The sequence below is a fragment of the Leptodactylus fuscus genome, chromosome 2, assembly GCF_031893055.1.
Source record: "Leptodactylus fuscus isolate aLepFus1 chromosome 2, aLepFus1.hap2, whole genome shotgun sequence".
In the NCBI taxonomy this organism is placed as follows: domain Eukaryota; kingdom Metazoa; phylum Chordata; class Amphibia; order Anura; family Leptodactylidae; genus Leptodactylus; species Leptodactylus fuscus.
The window spans coordinates 115,709,910-115,731,307 of NC_134266.1; positions in this window are offsets into that span (position 1 = coordinate 115,709,910).

Sequence of the window (21,398 nt, forward strand, 5' to 3'; positions counted from 1 at the left end):
AACTATTAAAATATTTATTCCATACAGTGAACGGCTCAGCAGCGAAAAAATCAAACTAGCCAAATAGTGTTTTTTTGAACACTTTGCCTCCTATAAAAAATCGAATAAAAAGTGATTAAACCATCAGATTTTTCTCTAAATGATATCAGTAAAAACGTCATCTTGTCCCATATAAAAAGACGCCTTACCCAGCTCCACACATGTAAATATGAACCGCACGGTGGGCGGTTCGTGCACTGGTGGTTGTCATCTTCGGTCCCGCTTTCCTCTAGTGTCTAATTCCAGCAACGTCCTCCTTCCACGCTTTCTTCTTCCCTTCACTGGCAGGTTGTGTTTAAATCCCGCACGTGCGCAGTAACGCTTCCTACGGAGCGCTGCTGCGCACACTCCGACGCCATTTTTGTCAATGGTAGTTCGCGACCGTACTGCACATGCGCAGTACGCTCACGTAGTTCTAAGGGGAACTGAGCATTCTGAGCATGCTCAGTTCTCCTTAGAACTACGACAAAAATGGTGCCGATACGTACGCAGTAGCGCTCTGGAGGGAGCGATACTGCGCACGCGCGGGATTTAAACACAACCCACCGGTGAAAAGAAGAAGAAGAAGGCATAAAAGGAGGATGTCGCTGGAAGAAGACACCAGATGAAGGCGGGACCGAAGATGACGACCACCAGTGCATGAACCTCCCACTGTGCATGGTAAGTATAATTTGCATATATGTTTTTACGGTCTTAGTTTAAAATGGGGAGGGCTTTTAAAATACCATTAGCGGTGCCTGAATAGCCTTTTTAAAGGCTATTCACTCATATGTGAAGCTCATATGGCATAATATTGCTGATAGAGCCCCTTTAAGGAGTTAAATAAAAATATGGGAATCAAATGGATAGATGTTTACATGTACTGTGTTTGCCCAAAAAATAAGACCTACCCCAAAAATAAGCCCTAGCGTGAGTTTTTAGGAGGTCTGGTGAGTGGATTGTTAGTCGTAGAAAAATTTAGACATTCCCTGAAAATAAGCCCTAACCTATCCCTTCAGAGTAAAAAATAATATAAGGGTGAATTCACACTACGTAACGCCGGGCGTGTATGAGAGCCGTACACGCCGGCATTACGGCAGACTGCCGAACACTTCCCATTCACTTCAATGGGAGCACTCGTAAACGCCGCTGTTACGAGCGCTCCCATTGAAGTGAATGGGAAGTGTTCGGCAGTCTGCCGTAATGCCGGCGTGTACGGCTCTCATACACGCCCGGCGTTACGTAGTCTGAATGCACCCTAAGTCTTATTTTTGGAGAAATGTATGTATGTAAAAGGAGATTGCTTGCAAAAGACATAAACTATTCATATTTAATTTACTGGATGACAATGAATATGAATTTTGTTATCCTGATTTACAAATATAATTGTATAATTGATAGAATAATCTGTTTGGGTCAAATAAATGCATATCTACTAGGTATAGAAGATTATTTTATGGATAATCAACTATTGTAAAGTTATTATCTAAATCTTCATTTACAAGCACTTAACTCTTATACAAAATCTGCAAGGCTGTAGGAAAATAAAGCACCCTACTGCTGCCTTGCAGACACTGTCAGCAGAACACAAGTACCATTCGCAGCAGCTTGTTTTCTGTCAGTGGTCTGTTTGTGGAGGCTGTTGTGATTCCCAGCAGCACAGCCAGTGCGAGCAGTTACTGGATTTCTAATATGCACAGAAGTGTAATTGATCTTAAAGGTGTTCTGTACATCAGTAGGTATTTTATATGCACAAGAAGGAATCTCCAAAAAGTAGAAATTCCCGTTTTAAGGGTTAACGTGTGCTTTGGTCAGTGTCTTAATTGTGTTTTTAACAACTAACATTGTGATCTATTATTTCCTATTACATGGGAAGAATATACAAATCTGACTTCCATGATGTAATTAGGAAGCCAATGCCTCAGACATGCACACCAATAGAGGGCGCTCGCTGAGAATGTGCAAGTCTATCTTCCATGATGTAATTAGGAAGACAGAATCTCAAACAAACCAATAGAGGGCGCTCCCTTTAACACCATGCCGACCTTCTCAGAGGCCTTTGTTTGCAATTATGTTGGGATTATACCAGATACAGTCTCTCAGTCCTCAGTTTCTCAGTCCTACATGTTATCACAAGTTCGTGTAGAGGCCATGAGCTTGCGGCTTGTTTTAGCACAAGTCCTATTCCTGTCCGTTTTTTGGCCTAGGCTCACTGCAGAAAATGAATAGGTCCATGGAGACATGTGTAGCATACGGATATCATCCAGGTGTTCTCTGTGCCGTTTTCCCATTTTCTTGTGCATTTAGCCTAAACATGTATTGCATTGTCTGATGAACAACCAAGAGAAAGGGAATGATGGTGCAGACAATGGTGGATGGTGGTATGATGGTGAATGAATTTTTTCTATGTCTGCCATGCCTATGGTGGCTGTGACCTTTTCTGCCAATCCTCCGACAGGTCCAGGGGTGGTTTAGTGATGAGGTAGAAATACTGGTGTAGAAGTTGGTGATTATTGTTCTCATGGTGCACACCCTTGTGGTGGGCTCTTGGTTGGTGGATGGAGGTGTGCCCTTGATGTTAGATGTAAAGCACCATGGAATTAATGGTGCTATATAAATAAACAATAATAATGTAAGCAAAAGGCAGGAGATCTATGGCAGTATAACAGACATAGCTTGCAACACTTTACTTCAAAGAGTCAAATCCAATTGAACAGTTACACATCCAGTCATACATCATAGAGGCTCAGTCTATTATACTACAGAATATACTTATTTGGTTTGGAAGCAGGAGTGGCATTTGCTCATTACTCCCTCTCTAGTCCTTTCATCCTTTCCTCTGTGGCAACTCGGAGATGACCCCAACTTCAAGTACCTTTTTTTGGCATTTATCTTGGGCATCTGGGAAATGTAGGGCACATTTAGCTTTGGATAGAGGTCTGTTATGTGCAGGAAATGTTGGACATACAGATAGCCAGTTATGCTTAAAGGTTTTAGTGGCAAAACTCGGGGTATAAGGTGTAATTGAATGAATACAAGAACAATTAAAGGGATCCTATAATCAAAACTCATTTTTTTCTGCCTAACATGTAGGAATAGCCTTAAGAAAGGCTATTCTTCTCCTACCTTTAGATGTCTTCTCTGCGTGGCCGTTCGGTATATAATCCGGCAAATGAGTTCTCTCACAGCACTGGGGGAGGGCCTCAGCACTCAAACAGCACTGGGTGTGTCACCAATGCTGCCAGAGAACTCTCCAGCGCCACCTTCATCTTCTTCAGGAACGGGTCTTCGCGTCTTCTTCCGGGTGTTGGCTTCAAACTTCTAAGCCTCGGGCATAGGGCAAAGCCGACTGCGCATGCCCACTAGCCACAAGAAAATGGCCGCTTACACAGTATTGTAAGCGGCCATTTTCTTGTGGCCCAGCAGACATGTGCAGTCGGCTGCCCAAGGCCTAGAAGTTTGAAACCACCGCCAGAAGAAGGTGCAAAGAAGACCTGTTCCTGAAGAAGGCGGTGCTGGAGAGTTCTCTCGCAGCATTGAGGATGCCCCCAGTGCTGTTTGAGCGCTGGGGCCCACCCCCAGTGCTGCCAGAGAACTCATTTGCATACTGACAAAAGCCGGATTATATACCGAACGGCTAGATACAAAATCTCCAGATCTTACATTTCTTTACATGCTATGAGAGACTCAGAGGTAATGGTTTATTGGCCTGCTTCCTTGCCTTCCCCTCTTCTCTTGAGGGAAAACCTTATAGAGCCCATATGGCATCTGCATCTCTCAATAGCAGTGATGTGGGGAGACAATCATACAGTATAATCCCATACCTCCCAACTTTCAAAGGACAGAAGGAAGGACAAAATATGCATTGCGCAAGGGGCAGCACAGTGGCTCAGTGGTTAGCATTGCAGCCTTGCAGCTCTGGAGTCCTGGGCTTGAATCCCACCAAAAACAACATCTGCAAGGAGTTTGTATATTCTCTCTGTGTTTGCGTGGATTTCCTCCCATTCTACAAAGACATACTGATAGGAAAAAAATGTACATTGTGATACCTATATGGGGCTCACAATCTACATTAAAAAATATATATATATTTGCAGTGCACATAGCATGCCATGGCAAATTTAGCCCCTCCCACTTCTAAATTGACTCCACCCATTTGCAGAATCCCAGAGTGCTACTGATTTAAGTATTTGACTATTGTGCCTCTGGGTTATGTTGGTAATTGTCCCATCCTTTATGTTCTATGCTACATGTACACTGTTATGCAGTTTTCCCTGGCTATTTTCCCCCTTACTGTTCCAACCTTAGCCTTGGTTCAGCCCCTGGACAATCACAGGCCACTGGGTGAGGTTGTAGGAAACCAGTTTCCATGGTGACCATTAGTCCCCAGTTAGTTCCATTTTAGACTTTTGCAGTGCACAGTGCAGAGTATTCCTGCACCCCAGCTACTGGACTGTGGGCCAACGGCCAGCATTACAGCCTCAAGGAGGACCACCTTCTGCCCCAGCCACATCCAGAGACAGCCCTGAGACAGGGGAACATGTTGTCTGGACATTTGCAAGTTGTGCCAGGAGGAGGATCCTGAGTGCAAGACTTCACTTGGTCCTAAGCAGAAGGTAACCAGATCCCTGTCAGGTCTCCCTGCTCACTACTATCCCCAGCATCATAAGTGGCATGAGAGGAGTAGTAGTGGTAGACCATATTGCAGAGCCTGTAACATCCCTGGGCAACCTCCTATAACCAAGGTGGGGGATTGGACAGTGTACTACAACCCCCATCTGCAAGCTGCTGTTCTATTTGATCCAATTGTGTTAAATAAACTGTTACCTGGTTCATTGCACCTCTGGACTCCTGAGTCATGCCTGCATCAACATCAGGGCCCTTCTGACTAACACCACACTGGCTCTTAGTGGAGAGATCCCCTCTCCAACTGGAAGCGCCCTCGGGGAAACTACAGCACCACCATCCGGTAGAGCTGTAGGACCCCTACCTTTACGATGTCCGGCCCTGGAGTGGGATTGGAGTGATAGCTGGAGTGTGTTCGAGGCTAGCAGGTAGCACAGCATCTGCCACTACATCTCCCATCCTCCGGTCTCCTCCATCTGGGTTGCAGTCACTCTAATATTATATGCCCCCACATTATAATGTCCCTATATACTTTTTGAAAGTAGAAAACCTGAAGATTATGTGTCTCAATGGGTTATCAATAGCCACACCCACATTCATGTAATGTTGTGAGAAACACAAATAATGTTTTGAAAAAATGCACTAAAACACATATTTGCACCTAAACCTCATATTCAATAGTACATTCACATACAAAATACATATAAAATAATAGCTCAAAGTGTAAACAATGTATGTACTAGTTCATCTCATAAATTAGAATATCATCAAAAAGTTATGGACTGTTGCTCAGTGGTCAAAGGTGTTGTTTTCAGATGAAAGAAAATTTTGCATTTCATATGCAAATCAAGTTCCCAGAGTCTGGAGGAAGAGTGAAGAGGCTGCTGTACACAATCCAAGCTGCTCGAGGCCTGGTTCACATCTGTGTCCGCATGGGGACTCCCCCGAACGGACTACCAAAGGCATTGGCAAGTGGTGTGCATATAGTCTATGGGGTCTGTGGGGACTCGTGCGGAGACCGTGCGGAAAGTGCACGGACCCATTATAGTCTATGGGATCCATGTGCTTTCACTGCCCACCACTTGCCAATGCAGTCAGTAGTCCGTTCGGGGGGTCTCCATGAGGACACCCCCGAACAGATTACCGACGCAGATGTGAACCAGGCCTGAGCTCTAGTGTGAAGTTTCCACTATCAGTGATGGTTTGGGGAGCCATGTCATCTGCTGGTGTAGGTCAACCAGGAAATTCTAGAGCACTTCATAGTTTCCTCTGCCGACAAGCTTTTGGAGATGGAATTTTCAATTCCAACAGGACTTGGCACCTGTCCAAAATGCCAAAAGTACCAAGGCCTGGTTTAATAACCACAGTATCACTGCATGATTGGCCAGAAAACTCGCCTGACCTTAACCCCATAGAGAATCTATGGGGTATTGTCAAGAGGAAGATGAGAGACCCCAGACCTAACAATGCAGATGAGCTGAAGGCTGCTACCATACAACCTGGGCTTCCATAACACCTCTGCCGTGCCACAGGCTGATCGCCTCCATGCTACATTGCCACATTGATGCCGTCATTCATGCAAAAGGAGCCTCAACAAAGTATTGAGGACATTTACTGGACATACTTTTCATTTTACCAACATTTCTGTGTTAAATAATTTTTTTTACAGTTGGTCTTAAATAATATTCAAATTTTCTGAGATAATGACTTTTGGGTTTTCTTTGCCTGTAAGCCATAATCATTAACATTAACAGAGAGAAACGCTTGAAAAAGTTCACTCTGTTTGTAGTGACTCAATATAATATATGTTTCACTTTTTCAATTGAATTACTAAAAAAAATTACTTTTTGATGATATTCTAATTTATTGAGATGCACTAGTATATACTATATGTACCGAAAACATCAACTAAAACAAGGGTTCGGGCTCTCAAAAATACTAATATAGAAGACAAGCAAGATTTTCCTGTTATTCACTAATATGTTAAAAATCTATGCTGCACCTAGCAAACTGTGACTGTTATAGCAAAATCAAACTTTTTTAAGATTGCACATCACACCGTTTATAAAAACACAACTTAATATTTCATATATACAACCAACTTCATGCAACTTTGCAGCAAACTGAGATTACAATCAAAAATTGCACAAAAATTCAAATTTGCCACTAAAGTGTGTGGTCAAGCAATCCCTTTCTGCGAAAAACTGCAAGATGTAAGGAATTCATAAATACAGTCCTATGAAAAAGTTTGGGCACCCCTATTAATCTTAATCATTTTTTGTTCTAAATATTTTGGTGTTTGCAACAGCCATTTCAGTTTGATATATCTAATAACTGATGGACACAGTAATATTTCAGGATTGAAATGAGGTTTATTGTACTAACAGAAAATGTGCAATATGCATTAAACCAAAATTTGACCGGTGCAAAAGTATGGGCACCCTTATCATTTTATTGATTTGAATTCCCCTAACTACTTTTTACTGACTTACTGAAGCACAAAATTGGTTTTGTAACCTCAGTGAGCTTTGAACTTCATAGCCAGATGTATCCAATCATAAGAAAAGGTATTTAAGGTGGCCAATTGCAAGTTGATCTCCTATTTGAATCTCCTCTGAAGAGTGGCATCATGGGCTACTCAAAACAACTCTCAAATGATCTGAAAACAAAGATTGTTCAACATAGTTGTTCAGGGGAAGGATACAAAAAGTTGTCTCAGAGATTTAACCTGTCAGTTTCCACTGTGAGGAACATAGTAAGGAAATGGAAGAGCACAGGGACAGTTCTTGTTAAGCCCAGAAGTGGCAGGCCAAGAAAAATATCAGAAAGACAGAGAAGAAGAATAGTGAGAACAGTCAAGGACAATCCACAGACCACCTCCAAAGAGCTGCAGCATCATCTTGCTGCAGATGGTGTCACTGTGCATCGGTCAACTATACAGCGCACTTTGCACAAATAGAAGCTGTATGGGAGAGTGATGAGAAAGAAGCCGTTTCTGCACGTACGCCACAAATAGAGTTGCCTGAGGTATGAAAAAGCACATTTGGACAAGGCAGCTTCATTTTGGAAACAAAAATTGAGTTGTTTGGTTATAAAAAAAGGCGTTATGCATGGCGTCCAAAAAGAAACAGCATTCCAAGAAAAACACATGCTACCCACTGTAAAATTTGGTGGAGTTTCCATCATGCTTTGGGGCTGTGTGGCCAATGCCGGCATCGGGAATCTTGTTAAAGTTGAGAGTCGCATGGATTCCACTCAGTATCAGCAGATTCTTGACAATAATGTTCAAGAATCAGTGACGAAGTTGAAATTACGCCGGGGATGGATATTTCAGCAAGACAATGATCCAAAACACCGCTCCAAATCCTCAGGCATTCATGCAGAGGAACAATTACAATGTTCTGGAATGGCCATCCCAGTCCCCAGACCTGAATATCATTGAACATCTGTGGGATGATTTGAAGCGGGCTGTCCATGCTCGGCGACCATCTAACTTAACTGAACTTGAATTGTTTGTCCAAAATACCTTTATCCAGGATCCAGGAACTGATTAAAAGCTACAGGAAGCGACTAGAGGCTGTTATCTTTGCAAAAGGAGGATCTACTAAATATTAATGTCACTTTTCTGTTGAGGTGCCCATACTTTTGCACCGGTCAAATTTTGGTTTAATGCATATTGCACATTTTCTGTTAGTACAATAAACCTCATTTCAATCCTGAAATATTACTGTGTCCATCAGTTATTAGATATATCAAACTGAAATGGCTGTTGCAAACACCAAAATATTTAGAACTAAAAATGATTAAGATTAATAGGGGTGCCCAAACTTTTTCATAGGACTGTATCATTCATTCTATATAGGAAGTCAGCCTATGCAGACGCTTAGAGCTCAGAGTTGCTTATGTATCAAGACCTCTTCTAAACATGCTCAGAGCGCAGGGGAGGACCCCCCACTGCCCTGTGTCAGAGGAAGCTCTGCATGGAATATTTATATAGAGCCTCCTGTATCTATATAGAAATAGGGAACATTTTCTGACATTCTGCTATCATCAGTGTAATGAAGATTGCTATTATTAAAACCTCAGAGCTGGCACATCTGATGTCTGCTCAACAGTTTATATCAGCAATATCACATCGACTTGTCTTAATGTTCATTCTGTTGTCTGAAAAGTGGAAACAATTAAAAATGGGCATTTAGAGAAAACACTACATGCTAATTGCAAAATGTAGTCCCTTAGGTTTTCCCAGAATCAACAGTCTGTCTTTCAGGTTCAGTAACACAATATTATTCCGAGATTGGCAGAATATTGAGGAGTCATACGTAGTGCCAGGGACCCTGAATAACTTCCTGGAGGTTTAATGTTAAGATCTTATGCACTATGGCTTATATGTTATACTATATTAAACCATATGATGTGTATTTCACTATACTTAAAGTATTAAATTCTATATAGTATAATTAGTTGACATATACATGTATACTGTACCTTATACTATACGCCAGGGGTAGGCAACCTTTTTTGTATGGTTTGCAAATTTAAATTTAAAAAAAAAAATCAAACATGAGATACTTGGAGTGCCATGTAATAATTGTAAGACTGATGATCCCTATACTCCAGTCCTATACCACAAACCATAACACAGAAGTGCTGCCACTAGATGCTTCTGGATGCATGCATTTACTGCTATTTCCCAGGATGCACATGTTCTTTCCCATTAGAAGCCATGTAAGTACATGTACAGCCCTAAATTAGTGGTAAATGTATGCATCCAGGAGCACTGTGTGACAGCACCCTTAGTGTAGTGACACACTATGCATCTGGAATCAGCTATAGGCAACTGATACTTTCACTTCAATGTAAAACTTCGTTCACATGGTGTGTTTTTGCACAAAAATGCATGCATTTTTATTAGAAAACTGTCTGCATTTTTTGTGCAAAAACAAACCCTCATACAGAATAATGTCCCATAGTGGCCCCTCCACATGGTATAATGTCCCATAGTGGCCCCTCCACATGGTATAATGTCCCATAGTGGCTCCTCCAAATAGTATAATGATCTATAGTGGCCTCTCTACACAGTATAATGTCCCATAGTGATCCCTCCACACACTATAGTGACACATACGGTTTTCATTAAAAATTTCAAAAAATTTCAAGTGTGGAAGAACCAGAAATTTGGGGGGGTTCGCCACTCATGAACCAATATATAAATGGAGGATCAGTGAGGTGATTAAATGACTTCAGACACCGTTGAGGTCTGTGTTTGACTCTCAGCAGTCATGTCGGCGTCTTGACATCGGCATAACCCATGTGACGTGAAGTCATTCAGAGACGTGTCTTTGACCAGAAGAGGCTGGAAGATCAGCACTGGAGCTCAGAAAAGGTATTCACCTCCCCTGCTCCTCCTCTTATTATACTCTGGCTTCTGAAGAGACCCCAGTTATAATAGTGATTCATGGGTGGCGATCCTGAAATACTGCTGGCCATCTTCTTTTTGGCAAGTTTGGTTTATAAGGCACATTGATTTCTCCCACCACTTTGGATGGAAAAAAAGTGTGTCTAATAAAGTAAAAAATGATATAAAATCTCATTAAGAAAATTGCTAAGGCTTAGTTCACACGTAAATGACATGTGTCTTATTTTGGCACCGGAAAAAAACGCTTCCTAATTAGGAAGTTTTTTTGAACCTTGCCGCGCTTTTTGTAGCTTTTTTTGTAGCGTTTTTTGTTTTTTTTAAAAAAAAAAAAAAAAGCTTCAAAAAACGCCAGGCTGTTTTTCCCTCCTGTAAAGTGAATGGGTCGAAAAAAACATGCCGTGTTTTTTTCTGCGCGGTTTTTTTTTTGCGTTTTTTCCTCCCATTCACTTCTACTGCTTTCTTCAGGCGAAAAACGCCTGAAGAAAGGTCATGTCACTTCTTTTTTTCTGCTAGCAGAAAAATCTGCTAGCAGAAAAAAAAAGCTAGCAGTCTACATAGACCACTATTGTAAAGGGACATATTTTGAGGCGAAATCCGCTGTCAAAATCAGCCTCTTTGCCCCCGTGTGAACTAGCCCTAAAAAAATTTTTTTTTTTAGCTTTGTTCTATATATTTGATACTGAGCCACTGGCTGAATCCTCAACACAACAAAATCTGCAAAAAAAAAAAATTGTGTTCCTGCAACGTGTGGCCATCAGCATCTTTACAACAACTCCCCCGCAAAAAATGCTGCATTTTATAGTACCTGAAAAGTGAATGAAATTCTGGCTAATACCATCCACACATTGCTTACCATCCGCTGCAGAAAAGCTGCATTTTCATAAAAGCAGAATATTTGAAAATTGCAGCAGGTCCAGTATACCAGCGGAAACACTAGTGTTTTGCATAATATGGATAATAAGGGAAGAAATTCTGCTGAGAGAAACTCAGCAAAAATCCAATGAAAACGCTGCAGAAAAAAACATGATGCATTTCTGCTGTGTAACGTCTTTTAGCATACAATGTTGAAGTTTACTAAGAAAAACCATCCACGCTGTAAAAAAAGACCTTAATTGCTGGAGTGGGAAAGAGAAGTGTGGGCCCCTTTCCCTCCTGACAGTCCTGGTCTTGGGCTTTAATTTAATTTCATTCAATTAATTTAGGCTAAGGCCCCATGTAGCTGGTTGTTTCAAAAAAGCACTGTGGGAAAAACCACAGCGGCAACACAGTGCGTTTTTTCTTGCAGAGCTGGACACAGAAAGTCTGTGTTTGGGATGCATCACCCATGCTTCCCTGGGGCCTCCAGTTAGACCCCAGAGTGGAGGCATGTTTTGGAAATCACAGCATTTCCACTGCGCTTATTTTTCTGCAATGTGTGGATGGGATTTGCTACTCTACTTTGCAGTGACTTTAGAACATTGCCGTTTATGCTACATTGGGCCTTGGCTTAAACGTCATTACTTCTTACCATACAACCACCTCAGGCAGGCATCTTACCCTGAAGCAGAAGCCCCTAGTGGCAGAAACAATTTCTAGAGAATCCCATCCATGCATTACAGAAAAATATCCACAGTGGAAATGCTTTGATTTTCAAAAACATTGTGGTTTTGGAAATCGCAGTAGGTCAATTATACTATATACATCATACGAAACGTTGGAGTTATCCATATGGGTATAATTGAAGCAGAAAGTTCAAAGAGGAAAAATTTTTGTGAAAAGCGCTGCAGGAAAAACTGTGATGTGTTTTCACCACGTTTTTTCCCACAGCACTTTTTCACTGCACCCTGCTATGTGGGACATTAACCTGAAATGGGCTAATTTTTAGTCCAGGGAGGTACATCGGCTAACAATCCCTAAACATTGGTCCCAGTAACATACAAAATCAACTAAAGAATTCAGTGGGGGAGACCTAAGAACAAACAAATAAGGCCACATGAAGGCACCGACCCCGTGAGCAGTGGCGTAACTACCGTGGTAGCAGCAGTAGCAGCTGCCACAGGGCCCGGGCCATTAGGGGGCCCGGTGACAGCCGCTATGGCTGCGTTTTTTTTTTTAAATAGGAGGTTACGGGCCCTATTCACTTGCCGATCCTGGCTGGGCCGGGATCGGCAAGTGACACCGCAGGCCCCACATGGGCTATCATTATACTCAGGAGTCTTTGCAGACCCCCGAGTATAATGACCGGCGGATCGGGAGAGGTAAAGGAACATAAAAAACTGTTACTTACCTCTCCGCGATCCTGCCAGGCCTCCGTCCCACTGTTGTCTGACGTCTCTGACGTCACATGAACCCGGCATGCTTCCCGGGTCATGTGACGTCCGACGTCATTAACGAAGGACGCGAGCGATGGTCAGCACAGGAGGACAGCACAGCACAGGAGCCGGGGAACAGGTAAGAAGCAACAGTGGTTTTTTTTTTTAATGTTTTTATTCCCCGGGTCTCCGATTATTATACTCTGGGGTCTGAAAAGACCCCAGAGTATAATAATTGTTTATGGGTGTCCACAGTGGGACATTATACTCTGTGCAGGAGACACTATTGGGGTTAATACTGTGTGCAGGGGCCACTATGGGACATAATACTGTGTGCAGGAGACACTATTGGGGTTAATACTGTGTGCAGGGGCCACTATGGGGCATAATACTGTGTGCAGGGGCCACTAAGAGATATAATACTGTGTGCAGGGGCCACTATCGGGGTTAATACTGTGTGCAGGGGCCACTACTGGGGTTAATACTGTGTGCAGGGGCCACTATTGGGGTTAATACTGTGTGCAGGGGCCACTATTGGGGTTAATACTGTGTGCAGGGGCCACTATTGGGGTTAATACTATGTGCAGGGGACACTATTGGGGTTAATACTGTGTGCAGGGGCCAGTAAGGGACATAATAGAGTGCGGAGGAGGGGGTCGGTCGAGGTCTTCGGCGTCAGTTGGGATGGGGGGGCCCCATGTCAAAAGTTCGCCACGGGGCCCCGCCATTCCTAGTTACGCCACTGCCCGTGAGGTGAATTGCAGAAGAATGAAAAAACTCCAATATAGGGGTAGTGATAGAGTGAGGAAAAATAGGGATGATTCCTGTAATCCAAGGGGTCGCCCTTCGCATTAGAAAATTCACCAGAGATTAAGGAAAGCAGGGCCAATTGGGGAGTGGACGCAAGGGCACGACCACAAACCTTAATGTAAAGATCAAATACAGACTTCCAAAATGATTGTATTCCCGTGCAGTCCCACCAAATGTGGGGAAATAACCTCTCTCCATGTCACAGCACTGTGACCACAGACACACCAGGGTATATCCTATGAAGGAGATATGAACAGCGATACCACAAGGTTAAGATTTTGAAATTCTTCTGCACACTTCACAGCAAGGGCAGCTTGTTAATAAACAAAAAATATTTGGACCAGTCACTAGAGGACATCAATATCCGCAGGTCACACTCCCAAGTTGGGATGTACAGAGGGACACCTGAAGTGACCTCATCTAAGAGAATGCTATAAAGGAGAGATATGACCTGCATGGGAGTGTCTGCAGGAAAGCCTTTTCCAGCGCGGTAGGATCAGATTAGAGAAGTGGTGGCAAAGAATACTTGCAAATAAAACACCGGAGCTGGTAGTATTCGAGCTAAGACAGAGGGAGGCCCGGATTGGACTCTCTCAGCTGATCAAGAGAAGGGAGGGAGCTCGACCCAGTATACCAGGGGTAGGGAACCTTTGGCTCTCCAGCTGTTGTGAAACTACAACTCCCAACATGCTCCATTCACTTCCATGGGAGTTCCAAGAACAACAGAGCAAGTATGCATGCTGGGAGTTGTAGTTTTTCAACAGCTGGAGAGCCGTACGTTCCCTACCCCTGCAGTATACCATGCAGTTTCACATCATCCTAGTCAGATCAGCACAAACATAGATGGGAGGAGCAGCCAGGGGAAAACATTGGATTGTGCAACAGTAGGCTCAAGGGATCAGGGACCCTCGCTATACTGGCTCTGAGACATACTGAGTTCCATGCCTAGAGGAAAAGTACAGAGTGGGACGAGTGTCTGATATGTCGTGGGCGATAGTGAGCAGGAATCCAAGGCAGGGGAGAAAGAGGAACTGAGAGTCATTCTTTCTTAATTGCCACCACTGTATGTCAGAGACTCAGTAACACCAGTCAAAGAGGTGCAACAGAAAAGACAATTTATAGTAAAGGTGGGGTCAGGGAGGCCCGCGGTGTGTCAACATGTGGAAGTGTAGCTGACTGCGTGTAGAACCCCAGACAAAGTGGCTAAAGATTGCCTGAAGCTTAAAGAAAAAGGAGCACGAGGACTGAATTGGCTAGGCCTGAAACAGGTACAAGAAATGGGGGACAAGGCTATGCCCACCATATCTGATAGGGAAATCGGTAGCTAGATTGGCGACCTCGACAGGAGGAAGAGTAACATTGAAGGCTTTGCTTTTAGAGAGATTGACCTTGAAGTTGCTCACAAGACCATTTAGTAGGGCAACTACTAAATGATCCTTAACTAGGGCATATAACAGAGAAGACAAAGGGTTCTCCCTGACCTCGTCACATTCTATTCTGGGAACAAGTGGGAGAGGATCCCAGACCCAAGTCGAGGTGTTCCCGTAAAGATCTTCCCCAAGAGGCCTATGCCAACTTGCTCGAGAGTAACACGGTCAAACACCTTCTCGGCGTCAACAGAGAGAAGACACATGGTGAGGACTCAGCTTGGGCCACCTCAGTCGCCAGGAGCATCTTACAGACAGTGTTCAGCATTATCCTTGTATTATGACATCACTGTGTGTTTTATCCCTATACTGTGACATCACTGTTTGCATGTTTGCTGTACTGTAACATCTCATTACATGGTAAAGTGAATCCTCTATTACATATTTTGCCATGGGGTCTCATGGTCACCTGTTATGTCTCTGCATAAAGAATAGCAGCTGCTAAGGTCATTTTACTTTGTGACATCCCTGAAACATAAAATATTTTTATTGGTAAGGAAGAAGGTAAAATGTGCACAAAGCATATCATCCAATGTCAATATCAATTTCTTCACCTCTAGATTAGCATAATCCATATTTTAGTTTCATACATGAGCATCCTACTCAGCTACTTTCCTCACATATAAGACTGGGTATAATAAAATGGAGAGGTTCACAGGTTTTATATTCTATCAGCTTGCAATGCATTTCGTTCACTGAACAGTTGTCACACTTTGATGAAGTTATAATTGAAAGTATAAATTCAGAGCATAATTGGCGTGTGAGCATTGCAAATCTCATGAATGCTTCATCAAAACTTAGAGAGGATCCACATGTAAACTGAGGATTAACTAGCAAAGCAATCCAAGATATGTATGTTTATGTGAAGCAAAGCCGAAAAGCATTGCGAAAAAAAAGAAGACTAGTTCTGGTGGGTTCACATTTTAAGGATGCTGGTGGTGACCATATAAATTGCTTAGTGCTTTAATTTTCAGGGTGATATCAACTGCTCTATCTACATACTATCTAGAAAAGTATACATCTTTTATAGGGCTAGACCACCAACATTAGTCTTTGTATTAGGGTATTATGTTTGATGTGCATGCTTTAAGAGAACCATTGAACATATGTTCCAGATGTATGCACCCGAGGGTCATAAAGTTGCACATGACTCCCATTAGGGTCCATTCACATGGAGTAACGTGCCGCGTGATGTGGCACGTATACGGCGTGTGATACTTTGAGCGCCGTAAAATCACAGCCGCAAAATAACGCGGCGTATACGATCCAGGCTCCCATTGAAATCAATGGGAGCTTTTACGGTGCTCAAAGTATCACACGTCGTATACGTGCCACATCACGCGGCATGTTACTCCATGTGAATGGACCCTTACAGTGGTTTTCTGGGTGTTTTTTCAATAGCCCTACCTATAGATCAATAAATTCACTAATTGATAAAGAAAACCAAACAAAAATAGCATAAACCATGAAGGAGTTGTTGGAATTGAATTAAACTTTACATATGTGAACATATGTGAATGTAATGATATATCTAACAGGACCCATGACTTTAGTGACCCCCAGTGGGCCCCTATAACGCCAGCAGGTAATGGATTCTCCCTGCCATCTTTTGCACTCTTCAATGATGTCACAGACATCCAGTGCATGATATGGGACGCACAGAGTCCCCTGGAGGGCAGAAGGGGAAGCAGAGGTGGCCATGCGCAAGAGTGGGGAATAATAAGTAAATTGGGCTAGTTACCTGCTGGGGTTACAGCTTATTAAAATAAAAATAAAAAGTAACAGGGACCCACCAGACCCACTAAGGTTGTGGGTCCCATTATGCCAATGTTTACATGTGTGAATGTAATGACCAAACATCAAACTTGACAGTTCCTTCAATTTTTTGATCCATTACCCTCCTTTTCCCTTGTTTCTTCAAGACCGATTTGCACCCATCAGAGCCCAATCTATTGACTTTCATCTCCAAATCCCCCGTTTCCAAGCTTCCACCGTCCACTTTTCTTTTTTTTTTTTTGCTAACTTGAGCCAACGCTACTTATGACAATATTGACATTGAGGCTTCTTCACTTTTTTTCGTGCCACCATTCCAGACTTGTGTATTACGCAGCGCATTTTGCTTGCATCGATGTCTGTAATCTCACTATTACGAAGCATACAAGCCGCTCCTTTGCCGTGTTTGTCGCACCAGAACTGATAGACCTAGTGATGAGTCGACTTGTTGACTTCGATATTTTACATGGACATCCACCTCTTCACTTTTGAATGGATGGACTGACTTCATTTTGTATTCTTCCAACTGTCATGGCACTTACATGATGCAGTTTGGTAATTTTCTTGGCCTAGAGACTGCTATCTATGAGCTGGATGATAGTGATTCTCTTTTCTTTGGAAATTTTCTTCATGGCTGATTCTCCATTTGAATCAGTGACCTTTTAGTGAATGTGAGAACAAGTTGTAATTTGTAGTATACAAGAAGAAAAAGATTTTTCCACCACCAGAAGCAAAACAGTAACCATGTAGTTACATGACAAGAATCTGCATAACTATTTATCTGCTAAGTCAAATTTATGTATGAGATAGCGAAGATGATGGACTATATAATGATGGTAGTCTCTCATTCGAAGCTGTAGTGGATGGTGAGATATGGAACCTGAAATTCAAAAATTCAAAGCATTGTTACCCTTTTTCTTGTCAATGTATAATGTAGCACATTTGACTGGAAGGGGCATCATTTTTTCAAATATTGTATTTATTTGAATGTTGTCAACAATCAGAATCAGACACATAGTGCCTGGTGTATGAAACCAGCCATACATATTCATACCTCCCAACCGTCCCGATTTCCACAGGACATTCACGAATTCGGTGTCCTGTCCCGCGGTCCCAGTCGGCGGGAGGTATGTCCCGATTTCAGCTCATCAGCTCCTGCCTTACCGCTGCGCTCCAGCTTCGGCGTGTGTAGGTGCGATGTGATGACGTCACATCGGGTCTACAATTATGTGAGTGGAGTGAGAGAGTGGCGGGGGAGCATTGGAAGGTGAGTATAAGTATTTGTTTGTGTTAAACATTGAGGGGAACGTAATGTAGGGGGCCTAGGAAACTTGGGGCATATGAGGGAGGGGGGAGAATGGCATGACACTGGGGCAAATGAAGGGGGGGAGAGCGGAATGGCATGGAACTGGGGCAGATGAAGGGGGGAAACATGAATCTGGGGGCAGAGATGGGGGAGACATGAATCTGGGGGCAGAGATGGGGGGAGACATGAATCTGGGGGCAGAGATGGGGGGGACATGAAACTGGGGGCAGAGATGGGGGGACGTGAAACTAGGGGCAGATAGAGGGGTTATATGAAACTGGGAGAGATGGAGGGGGGGGTATAATTTACAGGTGACTGTAGGAAGATTATACTGTGTGGGGGCACATGAAAAATAAATGAGAATGGGAAGAGTCAACATAGAAGTGGGCGGAGCTATGTTTGCTGCGGCACCACATATTTTGTCCCTCTTTCAGCTCTTCAAAAGTTGGGAGGTATGAATATTAGTTTCTGGACAGTAGACCACAATGCGGTCATTTGATCGTTAATGATGGGATCATTTGTAGGAAAGATTCTGTTTTCAACAATGACAATTAAACTGCCTAGTCAGGGGGTCAGCTTAGTTAAAAAGCAGGCAATGAGTCTTCTCAAATTCGTTGATGGTAGGCCAGAAAAATCTGATCATGGTAAACGCTCTTATTTTCATCACACATCCACAATTTGCCTTTCAATATCACAGACTTCATGAGGACCCATTTATTTTAATGGACAAATTCACTGGTCCTTGGAAAAGCAACTGTAACCTGCTCAATTTTGATCCATTTTGTGGATCACGGAACTTAATTTAAATCTACGGGTTCACAAAAGTCATGGACCGCACACATAGTGAGTTAATATTACCCCTACTGAAAGCAAATAAGTGATCCTATAAAGGATACAAAAAATATAAAACTGAAATAATATCTCCACCATCAATTAAAACAAAGAGATGGTAACAAATCTTATATTTTGAAACAATTGGTAAGGCTAGTTACTATTGGAAACAATAACAAAGTAGATTCCATTATTTTTTTTCACAAAATAAAAAAATCTGAAAACAGACAACAGGGACCATCTGTCACCTTTTTTCATAAACGTGAATTATGATGGATACAAATGGAGAGTCTTCTGTTCATATCTGTTAATAAGGAAACTTTTCTTTCTTTCCTGTGACGGAGCAGGACAATGGACAGGCAACTGTAATGTGAGTATAGCCTTAAAGTTAAGGCCATTAAATTAAACAAACACGCCAAAAGAAGTATAATGGCTTTGGTATTTTATTCTCATTCTGCACTTCACATTTGTTTGCTGTTAATTCTGTAACTGTTGAAATTTTGGCAATGCATTTGACAACATCTAGATTATTTGAGCTCTGTAAAATAATTAGCACTCTATAATACAATTCAGCTTCCATTCATGCCAGTTTTTTTGGCACTCTGTCCACAGGACACCAGTTGGACAGTCTCATATTATGAATTACTAAAAATACTGAATCTCTTTTTAGATTTTCTGCATAATTACATTATATGATTTAAACACTCCTATATTTATACGAAAAGGTTAGACAGGTTGATTTTATTTACAATCCAGGATACCCAACATACACCCTGCTCCTTTTAACCAGAAATTAGCCATAGTTGGCACTTTTCACCAGACATCTTAGCTGATATGGTACATTCAGGGCTCGTTAACATCTGTGCCCGGTCTCCGTTCTGAAGGTTTCCGTTTCCTGCACAAAACTGAGAAGGAGACGGAAACCTGCAGGACTCTTTCATACCCATTCATTTGAATGGGTTTGAAAGATGTCCGTCCGTGAGCGGCGGTGAGCGGTTTATGCTCTCCGCCGCGAAACCGTTATTTTAAACCGGACACAGAGTTGGACATGCAGTACTCTGTGTCCGATTTTTAAAAAATGGTTTTCGCGGCGGAGAGCATAAAACGCTCACCGCTGCTCACGGCCAGACCCGGTCTGACAGCTTTCCGTCTTCTGCATGTAGAAGACGGAAAGCTGAGAACGGACTGCCAAACACTAGTGTGAACCTAGCATCAGGAGTCTGAATTCTTTCAGACTCTTTAGTCTTGTCGAGTACTCTCCCTTTTTGAGTAAGTAGTAGGAAGCAATCTGCAAAATCACAGATGTAATAATTACCATTGGCCTGGCACTTTCTTAATGATAACGGAAAAATCTCTGTCCCTTTACAAATGGTCTCTTCTTTGCCATATGGTAATAATTGGCTAAGGCTTATATCCCATTGTTATGATCTGCTGCAAATGTCTTCTTGTTCTTTACAGATGAGTAATGTTATGTTCATGGAAAACCTAATTTCTACAATACATATCTCATACTATTGGTGCAAAATATTAATCTCCTTCAAGATTTTAGTTGAAGAAAGCACTGTGGAGAAGCATTGTACTCTGTAACCATGTGCCCCTGTCTCCTTCTAGTTCTCCTGCCATACAGATTACTCTACCACATGATTACTTTCTCATGGTATGGTGCGCAAAAGGACCAAAGAATGCTTTAAAGCGGTACATACTCTTAAAGTGACAAAATCCTACAACGTGAGACACAAATATATCCACTTAATAAATATAAAAAATATGCTTATTTGTATATACAAAACATTATATAAATTGTGTTTCTGGATGCCTGCAACCTAGACCCAAGTTGTGTAAGGCCTTTTTATTAAGTAGACAGCGTCTAATCTCCTCCTCACTTTTCAAAAGCCAAAGAAAATGAAACCATCTACACTGCAGCCATGTTGATCAATAAAGTGTTTGCAGCACCTGCTGGGTTATAGCATTACTAGTCTATGTCTGAGAAATGTTCAGAAATCCTTGTCTTTGTAATTTTGTAGCGGTACATTTAGCTTAGAGTAAATTGGACAGTACAGAATGGGAACTTGTAAATTAGTTACTGCACCCTTGTGATTAATGTATTGTGTGGTATGGGTTCTGCTTTATGCCTTGTTGGGTTGGTTTCACAATGTAGCATCCATATTGCCATTAACATTGACCACAATGTGAGTTTGAAGAAGCATTTAGGACAAAGAGAGGTGGAGATTGGACACCCCATGTCCTTAATAGGGAGGTTTTCTGGATCTTGCGTCAATTATTCAATTGAAGGAGTGACTTGCAATACATTTACTATTACTAACATTTTGTCTGTACAGTAATACATTTCAGATATTAAATTTCAATATAATTTCCTAGAATATTTATCTGTTTAATGTAATTCTGTCTCACATTTCATCAGCCGCTTTATGCGTGGGTACCCCCTAAGGCTAGGCGCACAGAGGATTTTTCTCTCCATTGATTTCAGTATAAAACTGACGAAAACCCGATAGACTCCATTATGTAGTCAATGGGTAACCACAGATTTAGCAGAAGGGTTCTCTGTAGTTCAGGGCTCCTAGCGGACCCAAACAACGGATAGTCCAACCCTAGTGTGAACTTAGCCTTAGATTTGGACTAGCTTACAGGTCCTTTCTGATTTTACATTGTTTGTCCAAACTCACCACACCAGCAAGTTAGAAATGGCTAAATGCATGGACCAGCATTGAATTTTGCAATACAGAAGAACTGGGTTTGCTCTTGGAAATTCTGTATCCTATTACAATTTTCCAGATGTGGTTTAGCATTTTATAGCCAGATTTATTAGCTAATTTAGTCCAGTTGCTTATGGCAGTTGCTGCTCCCTGTAACTGGAACACTATTCTAAATAAGAGCTT